Genomic DNA, 14,648 nt, shown 5'->3' on the forward strand with positions numbered 1-14,648 from the left:
TAGCCCATTAACGTATAGTTGTTTGATGTTGAATAGATGGATCTATCGAACTAGATTGTATCTGTAGACTATTGACTGTGCAAATTCAAACTTGGGTTGATGCTTGCCTTAGGATAAGTGTTCTAGCACAAAACTGGTGCTATTTTTATCTCACATGGGCAGAGTAAACCGGAAAAACACAAGAAAAATTGCAAATCCGGTTATCTCAATTCCCAATCTTGATAATCAGGGGACAGAACAGATAATGAATAATCCAGAGGAGAATTCACAAATAGCTCTACAAACACTGCTGGCAACATGATAAATGAAAAGATTGAAAGCATAGAAAGGACTCTGTATGAGCGTGTAGGGAGAGAGAGGAGGCAATCCAAAAGTTCATACAGGAATATCATAAGTGTGAGGAAGCTACTCAAAAACTGATACAGGATTTGCATAAGCAGCTTGAGAATACTCAAAGAGAAAGGCAGGAACGGCATTAGCAGGCTGAGAACACTCAAAGAGAACTACAGGAATTGCACGAACAGGAGGAAGCTAATCAAACAGTAATACAGGAATTGAGACAGCAGGAAGAGAATACAAAAGATCACTAAAGGCATACATGGAATCCATTAACAAAGAGCTGAAGAAAGTCAGGGATACCACAAAGGGAATGCTCAATGGAACCCAACAGAAGGAATGGGAATGCAAGGAAACCATAACCAAACAACTAAGTTATCTGAGAATAAACACTGAAAATCATATTAAGGAGGTAAAGAAGTTCATACAAGATCTAAAACAAAGCTTCAACAAAGAATTTGAAGCCATCAAAACTGACTAACTAGAAGCAAAAGAAATAAAAAAACAAAGTAGAAAGTCTTGACAGCAGGTTATACCATGCAGAAGATCGAATCTCAGGGATTGAAGACAGCCTAGATATTATAGCACCTAGAAACAGAAGTTAATGGCCTAGGAAATTTGTTTAACAGGATCCTAGCAGAGAAATTCCCAAACATACAAAAAGATAGGCCTATTCAGATACACGAAGGTTTTAGAACTCCAAACAGACCAGACCAGAATAGGACATCCCACCATCACATCATAATCCACAGGATTAACACAGACCAAGGAAAAGATCCTTAAAGCTGTCAAGGAAAAAAGATTAATCACCTATAAAGGGAAACCAATTAGAATCACCTCAGATTTCTCAGCAGAGACAATCAAAGCCAAAATAGCTTGGAATGTTGTATGCCACGCCCTAACAACAAACAACTATCAACCAAGAATACTGTACCCAGCTAAACTCTCCTTCATAATTGAAGGCCAAATAAAAACCTTCCATAACAAAGAAAAATTGAAACAATACATCTCTAGCAAACCAGCCCTACAAAAGATTCTTAAAAATGTCCTACACATAGAAAACCAAGGAGACCACAATAAAGTCCAAGAAACTGCACCTAAACTGAGAATCCAAGAACCATAGAAAGAACCCAGTTTTTGCAGCCCCCAAGAAGGTAGATAACATGGCAGGAACTCCCAAATACCTCTCAGTGCTTTCTCTTAACGTTAACGGACTTAACTCTCCAATTAAGCGACATAGACTGTCTAGTCGGAATAAAAAACAAGATCCTTCTATGTACTGCTTCCAGGAGTCACATCTTGCCCGTAAAAACAAACAAATTTTCAATATTAAAGATTGGAACAAAATCTACTAAGCAATCAGCCCCCATAAACAGGCGGGAGTTGCAATCCTAATATCAGATAAAATAGACTTTAAATTAAAATTCGTGAGAAGAGATAAAGAAGGTTGCTACATATTAATTAAGGGATCTCTCCGTCAAGATGATATTAACTTATAAATATCTACTCGCGAAACAATGGAGCACCCACATTTATGCAAGAAACACTACTTTCCCTCAAATCCCATATAAATCAAAAGACATTAATTGTTGGGGATTTTAACACACCACTCTCTCCACTAGATAGATCAACTCGGCAAAAACTTAACAGAGAAACCACAGACCTAAACAGCTGCATATATCAACTAGACTTAACAGATATCTACCAAATATTTCACCCAGCAGCATTAGAATACACGATTTTCTCAGCAGCATAAGAAACATTTTCCAAAATAGACCACATTTTAGGACACAAAGCAGACTTGTCTAAATTCAGAAACATTGAAATTATACCTTGCTTTCTCTCAGGCCACAAGGGAATAAAATTAGAATTCAACACCAAATGCCACCAAAGAAAGTCTGGTATCACATGGAGACTGAACAACTCACTGCTGAATCACAAGTTGGTCATGGAAGAGATTAGAAAGGAAATTCAAATGTTCATGCTATTCAACAAAAATGAGCACACAAATAACCAGCTCCTCTGGGACACAGCAGTACTCAGAGGCCATTTTATAGCTCTGAACTCCTACATCATCAAATTGGAGAGATCTGAAACCAACAAAGTAGTGACACATTTAACCCTCCATGAAAAAGGAGCAAGATAAACCCCAATCCAGTAGATGGAAAGAAATAATTAAAATTAAATCAGAATTAAATGAATTAGAATACAAAAGAACTTTAGAAAGAATCAATGAAACAAAGAGTTGGTTCTTCGAAAAAATTAACAAAATTGACATACCCTTAGCAAATCTATCAGAAAAAAAGAGAATAAACCCAAATAAATAAACTCCGAGATGAGAATGGAAACATCACCATAGAAACAACTAAGATTCAGAACATTATAGGAGAATACTTCTCAAAACTTTATGCTAATAAGTTTGAGAACTTGACAGAAATGGACCTTTTCCTAGAAAATATTGACATCCCAAAACTAAACCAAGATGAATTCAACCAGTTTAACAAGCCCATATCAAGCATTGAATTAGAAACAGCAATAAGAGTCCTTCCAGCTAAGAAAAGTCCAGGACCAGATGGTTTTTCAGCGGAATTCTACAAGGCCTTCAAAGCAGAGATCACACCAATTCTCCTCCAAATCTTCAATAAAATTGAAAGAGAAAGTTCACTACCAAGCACATTCTAGTAAGCCAGCATAACCCTCATCCCAGGCACTCATCAAAGAAAGAGAACTATAGACCCATTTCTTTGATGAACATTGATGCAAAACTTATCAACAAAATTTTGCCCAATCGACTTCAAAAATTCATCCAAAAAATCATACACCACGATCAAACATGATTCATTTCAGGGATGCAAAGCTGGTTCAATATATGCAAACCAATTAATATTATTCATCACATCAACAGTAGCAAGGAGAAGAACCACATGGATATCTCAATAGATGCAGAAAAAGCATTCGACAAGATCCAACACCCCTTTATGATGAAGGTTTTGGAAAAATTAGGAATCCATGGAACATTCCTCAACACAACAAAGACTGTATATGACAAACCTACAGCCAGCATTATACATAATGGTGAAAAATTAAAGCCATTTCTTCTTAACTCAGGAACAAGACAAGGATGTCCACTGTCTCCACTTCTCTTCTAGCTACAGCAGTAAAACAATATGCAGACATAAAGGGTATCCAAATAGGGAAAGAAGAATAAAACTTTCCCTCTTTGCAGACAACATGATCTTGTATTTAAAGAATCCCATAGACTCCACTCCAAAATTACTCAAATTGATTCAAATCTTTGGCAAAGTAGAAAGGTATAAAATTAATCCCCCAAAATCAATGGCTTTCCTGTATGCCAGCAATGAGGAAAGTGTGGCTGAAATTAGGAAAATAATTCCATTTGTAATAGCCCAACAAAAAATAAAATACCTAGGAATTAACTTTACTAAAGAAGTGAAGGACCTCTATGATGAAAACTTCAAAATCTTGAAAAAGGAAATCAACACAGAACTTAAAAAATGGCAAAATCTCCCATGCTCCTGGATTGGAATGATTAACATCATGAAACTGGCAATACTTCCCAAGGTTATCTACAAATTCAACACGATACCTATCAAAATTCCAACCTCATTCTTCAAGGAAATAGAAGAGGCAATCCAAAAATTCATATGGAACAATAAAAGACCACAAATAGCAAAAACGCTCATCAACGGAAAGAACACTGCTGGAGGAATATCAATACCAAATTTCAAACTCTACTATAAAGCCATAGTAATCAAAACAGCTTGGTTTTGGCATAAGAACAGACTTCAGGACCAATGGAATAGAATTGAAAACCCATAAATGAACCTACAGACGTATAGCCATCTAATCTTCGATAAGGGAGCTAAAAAATAGAATGGAAGAAGGACAGCCTCTTCAGTAAGTGGTGCTGGCAAAATTGGTTAATTACTTGTAGAAAACTAAAGCTAGATCCTTATATATCACCCTGCACCAGAATCAACTCAAAATGGATCAAAGACCTCAAAGTCAATGCAGACACTCTGAAAACATTACAGGATGGAATAGGAGAAACCCTAGGTCTCCTTGGCTCAGGCCGAATTTTTCTTAATAGAGACCTGGAAACACAACAAATCAAAGAAAGGTTGGACAAATGTGATTGCATGAAGTTGCAGAGCTTCTGCATGGCAAAGGACATAGCTAGCAAGATCAACAGAAAGCCCACGGATTGGGAGAAGATCTTCACTAGCCATACAACAGACAAGGGTCTCATATCTAAAATATACTTGGAACTCAAAAAATTAAATCCCCCAACAACAAATCCTCAAAGAAACAACTGCCCATTAAATAAGTGGGCGAAAGCCTTAAAGAGAAACTTCTCTGAATAAGAAAGAAGGATTTCCAATAGACAAATGAAGAAATGCTCAACATCCCTGGCCATAAAAGAAATGCAAATCAAAACAACATTGAGATAACACCTCACCCCAGTTAGAATGGCAAAAATCAAGAACTCTAACAACAACAGATGCTGGAGGGGATGTGGACAGAAGGGAACCTTACTTCATTGTTGGTGGGAATGTAAACTTGTTCAACCACTTTGGAAAGCAGTATGGAGGTTCCTCAAAAACTTCACATAGAGCTCCCCTATGACCCAGCAATCCCACTTTTGGGCATTTACCCAAATGTTTACAAACAAGACCACACTAAATTTACCTGCACAACTATGATTATTGCAGCATTATTTATCATAGCTAAGATATGGAACCAACCCAGATGCCCCTCAGTAGATGAATGGATCAAGAAAATGTGGTATATATAAACAATGGAATTCTATGCCTCCATCAGAAAGAATGACATTTCCCCATTTGTTAGGAAATGGAAAGACTTGGAAATATTTATATTAAGTGAAGTAAGCCAAGCTCAAATAAACATAGGTCCCATGGTTTCCCTTATTTTCAATATCTAGTATATGTATGAGTCAAGCAGAGGTCAGATAGTGTGATGTTAGGAAAATGAACCCTTAGATATATATTTAAAAGTTTTTTTTTTCTTTCATGCATTTGTTTCTAACGCATATAAAAGATTATTTCTTTGTTGATTTGTATGTCCCTCCCCTACAGTATAACCCTTGCTTTCACTCTATTTGATGTTGGTATAATTTGAGGAGGGGATGGGGAAAAACAATTCGTTTAATTAAGGATACAGATGGATCAGGTGCAACAATGAGAAGTACATGTTGTCATGTCGAAAATGAACTTTACAACTTTGCTGTGGGTGGAGGATTGGGTGGGAGGCAGGGGGAGTCTCGGAAGGGATGTGAAGTGTAAACAAAGAGGAGGCTACAATGCTTGATAAGAAATGTACTCATTATCTTGCCCATGTAATTGTTACCCATCTGTACAGTATGTTCACAATAAAAATTTTTTAAAAATTCAGAGTTGTATAGCTATTTAAAAAAAAAAGAATTTAGGTAGTCATACAAAGGACTTCTATTTTACTACTGCATTATACATTTTTTCTAATGTTGGATACCAACATTAGAAAGCTATTAGAAAGCTCTTAAAGCCTTTATGTTGAATAGTGAGTTCTTTTACACTATAACATGGTATTTCCCAAATCATTGACATAGAAGGCATTGTTTCCTATTTTCTCATTCCTAGAATAAGCTACACATGAATACCCCACTGGTCCTCATTTTCAGCCTGTACTTTTGAATACTGAGGAAAATCTTTCCTCTGCTCTCTATCAATTCCCTACTATGCAGTTCGAATAATTTAAAATAGTAAAAATGGAAAAAGAGAAAATAAATCATGGTGAAAAAACATATGCAGGAAATTCACCAGATTTTTCTGACCAGTTCAACCATTGTGAACTCTTGGTGAAATATGTGGACATCTCATTCCCACTTGCACTCAAAGTCCCTGGTTAGGAAATTTTGACGAAGACAAGGAAGAAGATGAAAAAGTGAGAAATGGTATCAATTGCAAGAAAAAAAATATGGTGTAGGATCCAAGCCAATTTATTCTTTGGGATGTTGAAATTAATTGGCTTACTACGGTGTGTAGACTACTTTCCAAAAAGGCCACTCAGATGAATACTAGGGATGAGGATGAATATAACCCTCTTCATTGGTAAGCCTAGAGTGGACACTTAGACATTGTCTATGAGTTGGTAGCGCAAGGCAGATATTCATGCAATAACTCTGAATGGCTGACAACCCTGCACAGTGCTTATATGTACAATAATATTAGAGTGGCTTCTTTCTTAATTCATCATGATGCAGATACCAATACCCAAAATAAGGCCTCTTGACTGCCCTGCATCTTGCTGCTGGGAATAGAAATAGAAAAGATACTCTCTTGAACCATTATATCAAACCAGGTCTGAAGAAAAACTTGGAAGAAACTGCATTTAATATTGCCATAGGATAAGTATGTATCACTACCTCTTTGAAGTTGTGGAAGGCTGTACAAATTGTTCTCCTAAGTCATAATGGTTTGGTTACGTTTCTTAAATTTCAAAAATGCCAGTCCATCCTTTGTGTCCCTTAATTTTTTTTCACAATACAAAGTAACAGCAGAATCTTACTTTAAAAATTCATGGATTCCATGGTATTCTTCCAAGTAAATTGCCTGACTTTGATGTCAAAATGTATTCAAGAGTTGTTTGTATATATCTATAATGATTTCTGCAGTTTGTGATTTTTTTAAATCAGAAATAATTTTAACTTATCTGTTGAAATGAATAGTATAGAAACTAAAGTTTTTCCTCGTAGTTTTCTGAAAAAAGTATATCTATGTTTGTATAATATACATAATCTATTTCATTCGCTCCTAGATATAATACTTGGAATTCTACATTGTTATATAATGTATAGGTTCATTAATAAATGTGTCCTTTCAGATTGCATTCCATATAGAAGAAGTTTAAGATTTCTTTTTTTTCCTAGGTCCTTATATTATTTTATTTCTTTGGGATAAAATTACAATGTTATCTAATTTCAATTTTTGTAAAGGTTATGCTATGTAAAGGCCTTTCTAAGGTGAAGAATTAATACACTGATGTCAAACTAACCTTTAGTTCTATAAATTACATGTATTTTTACACTTGTTTTTTGGTAATTAACTTTTTAATAACTGTTTTTCATTTCTTGCATCAGAATAATGAAAATTATGGAATACTTCACAAATTTTCATATCATCTTTGTGCAAGTGCCATGTTAAACTCTGTATTGTAATTTGGGTAGACCTGCTTCTGAAGCATGCAGTACCCTCTAAATTTAAGTACTTAATGTTTCAATCTTTATACAGGCATATATCCATGGTTCCCTATTTGTAACAAGGAACTCTTAATGTTCCTAAAAATGCTATTGATCTTATTTCTCTAAAATTCTGTGTATAGTGGAAAAAACATATCGTTTGGTCAATTACTCACATTTACAATTTTTTCAGTGTCTATTTTGTCATTTTCATTTTAAATTTGATCATACTTTGAAACCTTTTCAACTAAGTCCAAAGGTGATGGCTTTTCAGGTACTTATTTATCAACTCAGTTAGCTTTGTAAAGCTAATGGATTCAAAGTAAGCCTTACTTAAGAGCTACTTCTAAACTTCTGCAGCTTAAAATTTCCCAAATGAGGTCTTGCTGGGACAAATGTCTACCTGAACGTTTACCCTTCTTCCATGTAGGAACAGACCAACCAGAATATCTTACCCTGACAGCATAGATTGTCTTACTGGAACAAAACTAATCTTAGTTACAAGGGATCATAGAGAGATGAAGAGTTCAGACAGAATTGTTCAGAATGGAAGGTATTTTATCAAAATATAATTGTTTATTATACTTATCATTTCAAAAGTAGCTAAAGCCAAGAAGGTGAAAAAATTGTTCATATGCATGATTACCTACTGTTCTAGCCTGTCTATCATCCAACCTGGCAGGAATTTACACTACTGACTTTCTATCACCAAATATTTCCATAGCTCCTGGAGAAGACCATATGTTTCTCCTTGATATTAGGCCTTAAATTGGTAATGTTTTAATCATAGTTTTTCCTCTTAGCTCTAGGCTGTAAATCTACAAATGTTAAAGCTTTAAGTCTAACTCTACCAAAAACTGAGGTAGAGATAAACGAATAATACTTTAAAACAGAGTTTCTTTTGATTCCCTAACCACAACACAATAATGCAAAACAATTTTTATTTTATATATGCTTATATATTTTATATTTATATGTGCTGATTTTAAATTTCACACAGTGAATCTTTCTACAAAATAAATGAAGACTCATCTCAATTTCTCATTTCCTACATTATTTCAGGACCCCAATTCCTTACAAGAATTAGCAGAAATCAATTGTGAAATGCAAGGCAACTTAAAATGAAAGATGAGATCACAAAATCTGAGAGAAAGTACTGTAATATGAGTGAACAAAATCACAAATGAACACGATTATTTTTAGTACTCCTCTCCTAATGATTAATGAAAGATTTCAGTGCAGCCAAAAAAATAGTTTCTGTAGGGCTGGGAAGGTGGCTCAGTGGTAGAGCACTTGCCTTGCATGCCTGAGGCCCTGTGTTCGATTCCTCAGCACCACATAAGCAAAAAGAAAAAAGCCGGAAGTGGCGCTGTGGCTCAAGTGGTAGAGCGCTAGCCTTGAGCTGAAGAGCTGAGGGACAGTGCCCAGGCCCAGAGTTTAGGCCCCACGACTGGACAACCTCCCCCCAAAATAGTTTCTGTAATAATAGATACATAATTGGTCTACCAAGGCTAGGAATACTTGATTTAAAGGTCAAATATAATTTAGAATAGCATTAACTGGGAAGATCCTTAGTGCTTCAAAACACTGGTAGTTCAGTAAAACTAGGTTCTGTAGTGTAAAAATGTTGTCATTCTCAAACCAATGATAACCTACATTTTATCTCCCTAACGTATATTCATTTTCAAATAAACTATTTAAAATCACATTTGCCAAAATAACCTTGACAAGTAGATGATAGTGAGTTTACAAGGTTTTCAAGTGTAGGGAGCAAGTTACAATAGAGTTGATTTACCTACCCAGCACTAATACCAAACAAGTTAAACCATTCATTAAAGTGTAGAAATAGGACCCCTCACCATTTGTGTTGTTTAGTAGGTGCCTTCCAGAAATGTGTTAAATGGATCAGCCTCCCATATTTCAAACACAAATATTAGCTAACAAAGTAAATTTCATCAAATAAGAAGGTACATTTTAAAAAGTCACTAATAGCTGCCTTATCATGTGTTGGTTTATGTTTTCCCTATCTGTCTAACATAGTAAGAAATATGATTTTAAGTCTTGAATATGGGTACTGATGAGAGATGTGATAAACAAAATCTGTCTTCTATTTCTGTCATATTCCTCTAAGAAGTAAATTTTAGTTTTCTTCTTTTTCCAAAACTTATAGGTAGTAGAAAAAATTATCCTATGTAAAATAAAATAATCACACACCATTATCCAAAGCTATTTATAAAAATTGGTAGTTAGGAATAAATTATAAGCCATTTTTAAACTTTCTTATTGATTAAAGATTAATCTTCCAAATGAATGAGAATAAAATCATGTCTAAGTGCTTAACATCTCCAGTCTTGCAAATTGTTATTGCAGATGAATGAATTATGGAAATATAAGCTGACAACAGTTCAAGTGTATGTGGGAGTGAAACTCCATGGAATGCATATAAACCTTTCAAAGTATTAACAGGCAGTTTAACAGAATGACTATCAGGAAATTGAAACCAGAGAGGAACAATAGTCAAGAAATAGAACGAATGAAAAATAGAACAAGGGGCAAGTACAGCTAGAATACTCAATGTACATATGTAATAAAGGAAGTGCTAAATCTGAACTCAATCTTGGAGAAAGGGTTGGTTGAGGTTGATAGAAGGAGTGACTCTGATCCAGGAGCATTGGACAATTAGATGGACATATTTAATTGTAACACACTTGCACAACCTTTTGAAATTCACTTAAAAACAACAATAAAAACACACAAAAATCACAACCAAACAGCAATCTCTAGAGAGTATGAATATGACCTCTCAAAATTTTAAGCTGTTAATGAGGGGCGGTCTTTGGAAAAGCAAAGAAAGCTGTTCAAAGAGGGAAGCTTGGGGTAGGGGAGAATTTTGAACAGATTTAAAAAGATTGTCTAAGGTTATAAATCACCTATAGCTACTGCAAATATTTTCTTCTGCGAGTGCTCTTTGTCTGAACTGGATACTCCAGTCCTGAGGCACACTTGATAGCTTGTGAAGAAGAATGGAAGAAGCAAGATCAAGAACCTATTACTCCACTGGAGAGAAAATAGTCCTCTATGTTTCCTCTCAATCTCTTCACTACTCCATTTTCATACTTTTAATAACGTCATGTGATTTTGAATTTTCTTTCCTTCTTTGTTCTCACAAAGTAATTGTTCAAAATAATTCATTAAATATTATTTGCCATTATTTTCTATCATGCTGTTCACTTGTTCAAGCGAGTCCATTAAACTTCCCCTTTTCATTTGGTTGCCACGAAAACCCAACAGCTATGTTAATGAGGACCAACACTACTGCAAAACTTTGTCTCCAAAAATCCAGTCGAAGAACCTATAATCACAACTATTTGGCTATATTTTTTTTTCATTTTTCTTTTACCTTGAAATTTTCTTGTGTCTAAAGTGCCCACAAAAATAAGTACTCAACCACTTTTTGGTTCAATCACTTCTAACCTCAACGATATATTTTGCTAAAAAGATATTTAGAGGAAACCTAAGAATACTCCACTATTATCGTCTCTCTTAAGACTTTTATCTTCTCTCTTAAGACTCTCCTTAGATACCATATCAGGAACAGTGAAGTTATTCTTTGCAAAATTATTTAAATAGATTATTTTCCTCTTGGTCTTGTATTTGCTCAACATGATATATGGAGAAGAATAGAGTTAAATCACCGATTCCTTGGATGACATTGTCTGTTACAAAGGACAATACTTCTATGTCCTACTTCTATCTCCCCCTCTTAGCTCTTGCTTGATTTCCAATTAATCACAACTTCTTGGCTTCAAGTCTAGTGAAGCTGAAGGACTATAAGACGTCCCCCACTGCTACATCTTCATGGTTTCTCTTTGAAAACTCTTTTACTTGGAGGTGGAATTTATTGTCATGTCTTCATTCAATTTGTTCTTCATTATACTGAGCCAAATAGGCTCTGTAAAATCTCTTTAGGTATCAAAAACATTAAGACAATCTATATCAAAAAGTTTTGGTCCCCTCCATTGCTGAAACCAAAATGCTTAGCTAGGGTTTCTAATAACGTGTTTTCTTACCTTTTCAATTTGCTCAATTCTTTTCTGATCCCCAAACTTTCTGGCTTATGTAAAAAAAGAAGTCTTCACTATCTCATGTTAATAAGGATATTATATTTTTTAAGCTACTATGAAATGTGAAATCACTGGTTTGAAGTATCCAATCAGATTTTTTTCTGTGTTTCAGTGCTTCACATGCAAAGACATTGTGGAAAGTATTAAAACAGAAAAGTGTAAACTCAATACGTTGTTTCATTGTGAAGGGCACTTTCTCCCTAAATATTTTGACTCAAATTATCTTTTTAAGGGAATTACTTTTTAGTAATTAAAGGTCAATTCACAAATTTTGATGTCTTATTTTAAAAAAAAAGCTTTGAATTTAAATTCGATTACAACCTTGTTTCACTCAGTAAGAATATATTTCCTGGGTAAGGACAATTCTCATGGGAACCTACAGGATTTACAGCAAGGTTTGTGAGGTTTGTTTGTTTACTGTGAAAATGAGCCATCTTACCCACATTGCTCCTTCTCAGCTAAGTCTCCATGAATTTCTTTGCATGAAAGCCTATTTTCTCAGGCAATTTTAAATTTTCTTAATAGGCTAAGTTAAAATTTTGAACAATTAACATTTACCTGTCATAATTTTAAAACTCTTTTGAAATTCCTTTATCAGAATCGCGAATTTACCAATCCTAATTCCACCTTTACCATCAAAAACAGTTAACATGTTGTTTTCATGATATAGTACCCATGAAAGTATTATTTTCCAGTGACTTTGTTATGCTTATATATGAACATGATGCTGAGCAAAATGAACTCTAAGATATGGAAAGAGATATTTATTTGCAGTTGTTTTTAATGTACTATGTGATTTCTATTTTCCTTGGGTTTTTCCCCTATGGTTTATCTCCTACTGTGTTTGATTTTGGTACCCTGTGTATTGTGTATACATTTACCTTAATTAGGGAAGGGAAGAGGAAGAACAAAATGGCGAGATAAAGGAGAAAAGGAAAACCAATGCAATAGCAATACTCAGAAGACAATATGTTGGAAATGTACATTACAACTTGTGAGGGGTATTGGGGTGAAGTAAAACTGTGAGAAAAATGAGAGAGGGGATAATAAGTTTGAAAAGTTATGTATTCACTGACTTACAATTGCTAAACCACTGCACATCACTTTCACATTAAAATTAAATTAAAAAAAAACAGCATGAAATAAAATTTCACTGTATTGGTATAGTAAATATTGTTCTTTATGTAGTAACTTTTAAAAAAAATCAGTACTATTTGGCATCTAATTTGAATGAATTACCCCTTCTTAATGGGAGGGCCACCAACTTGAATGTTATCCAACTAGACAATTTTTTCACAATATACTTGCCAATATTTTCAAAAAAGAATTAACTAGTACTTTCTCATATTAAAACCGAAAACCGTTTAATTCTATGGAAACCCATAACTTTTAAAAGTAAATAAGTTTTTAAGAGGAAAGAAGATGTATGTTCTTCAAAATTCCTATGACTAATAATTACTCACTTTAAAATTCTGAACATTCCATACCTGAGAGATTCAAAATAGTACCTGTTTCCATGTTATGTAATTCTGCAATAGATGCATTTTCCAATGGGGTGTTACAGATTGAGAAGTGAACAGAAAAATAGCCACATTCTGGTATAGGATAAAACTGTAAAGCGTCGGTTATAATTAATTCTTCAAGAGTAAGCAATTGTTTATCAGATTAAGCTATTATTTCTATGACCATCAATCCCATAATTTATGCCATAAAGTCATCCTAGACCAACAGTTTTCAACTTGTAGGGTGCACCTCAAAATTCCCTTAATTCACATCACAAGTAGCTTATCTCTATTGGGAAAAATACTACACCTCTGCTAATGTGATGCCCTCCGTGTTCTGGACAGAACACCACAATAAACTGGGTTGCAACATTTTTCCTCACCTGGTATTCTTGCAAATATTATTTATATTTATACTTTTTTAAGTATCATAGATATTCAGCATGCTAAGATCGGAAGATTACAGTTCAAAGCCCATGAGGCAGGAAGGTTCCCTAGATTCTTATCTCCAATAAACTTCTCAGTAAAAGCCAGACACAAGTGGTACTGAGGTTGAAGTGTTAGGGCACAAGCCTTGAGCTTAACAGGCTCAGAGACAGTGTCCAGGTCCAGAGTTCAAGCCCCATGACAAAGCAATAAAACAAAAACAAAAATAAAAACAAACCCCAAACCTAGCATTTTTCTCACTGTATACAGAGGCACGTAATTAAGGAAATTGCTTCTTGTGTTACATACAGGTAGAAGAAAGAAGATGTCACACAATTATTCTCTTCATACCATGTTATATTAAAGTCTCAAAAAATTGCTTTTTCTAAATTTATAAATTAGTATCATCAATTTGTTGGCAACTCGGTCTACATTATTCATATTATCATTTTCTACATGATCAGTTAGAATTATCTATTAACTGAGTTCTAATTATAACTCTCTTGAAACAATATGCTAGGCAAATAGAATGCAAGAAACATTTATAAATTTGTCAATTAAACCCTCTACCTAAAAAAAATTGTAGTATCCTATAGAATATGAAATTACAAACGAAACCAAAGTATTTTTTGAAGTCTTAACTCTAATTTAGCAAGAGCTATAAAGACCTACATTAAATGAACTTTGCTATTCCTCCAGGCTTAAGCTTTTGTAATCCTTCATCCTTTCCTTGGAACCTAACAGAATGATTATTACTTACTTTTTCAAATTTTGGATGGGAATCATGAACCATTTTGCATCTATGAATGTTCTGTAATGAAGAGAGCATTTAAAACACAACTGAGGGTTATATACCAGTTGCATTTCAATAGAAAACTTGGCTTTTCAAACCATAATGAAGAAATTAGCCCAAACTTCCAACAGTGCATTCCTATCTTGTTTGGTTTGTTTTATTAAGACAAAATTATACTACCTGCTTCAGGGAAGGTATCAGTAATAATTACA

The 14,648-nt window shown here is 34.4% G+C and overlaps 1 pseudogene; it reads right to left on the reverse strand.

Moving 5' to 3' along the window:
* Positions 1 to 7,499: 7,499 nt before the first annotated feature.
* Positions 7,500 to 7,596, reverse strand: LOC138839113 (U6 spliceosomal RNA; annotated as a pseudogene).
* Positions 7,597 to 14,648: the final 7,052 nt, after the last annotated feature.

This window comes from Dipodomys merriami, unplaced genomic scaffold (genome assembly GCF_024711535.1).
Source record: "Dipodomys merriami isolate MVZ:Mamm:240054 unplaced genomic scaffold, mDipMer1.0.p SCAF_293, whole genome shotgun sequence".
Classification (NCBI taxonomy): Eukaryota; Metazoa; Chordata; class Mammalia; order Rodentia; family Heteromyidae; genus Dipodomys; species Dipodomys merriami.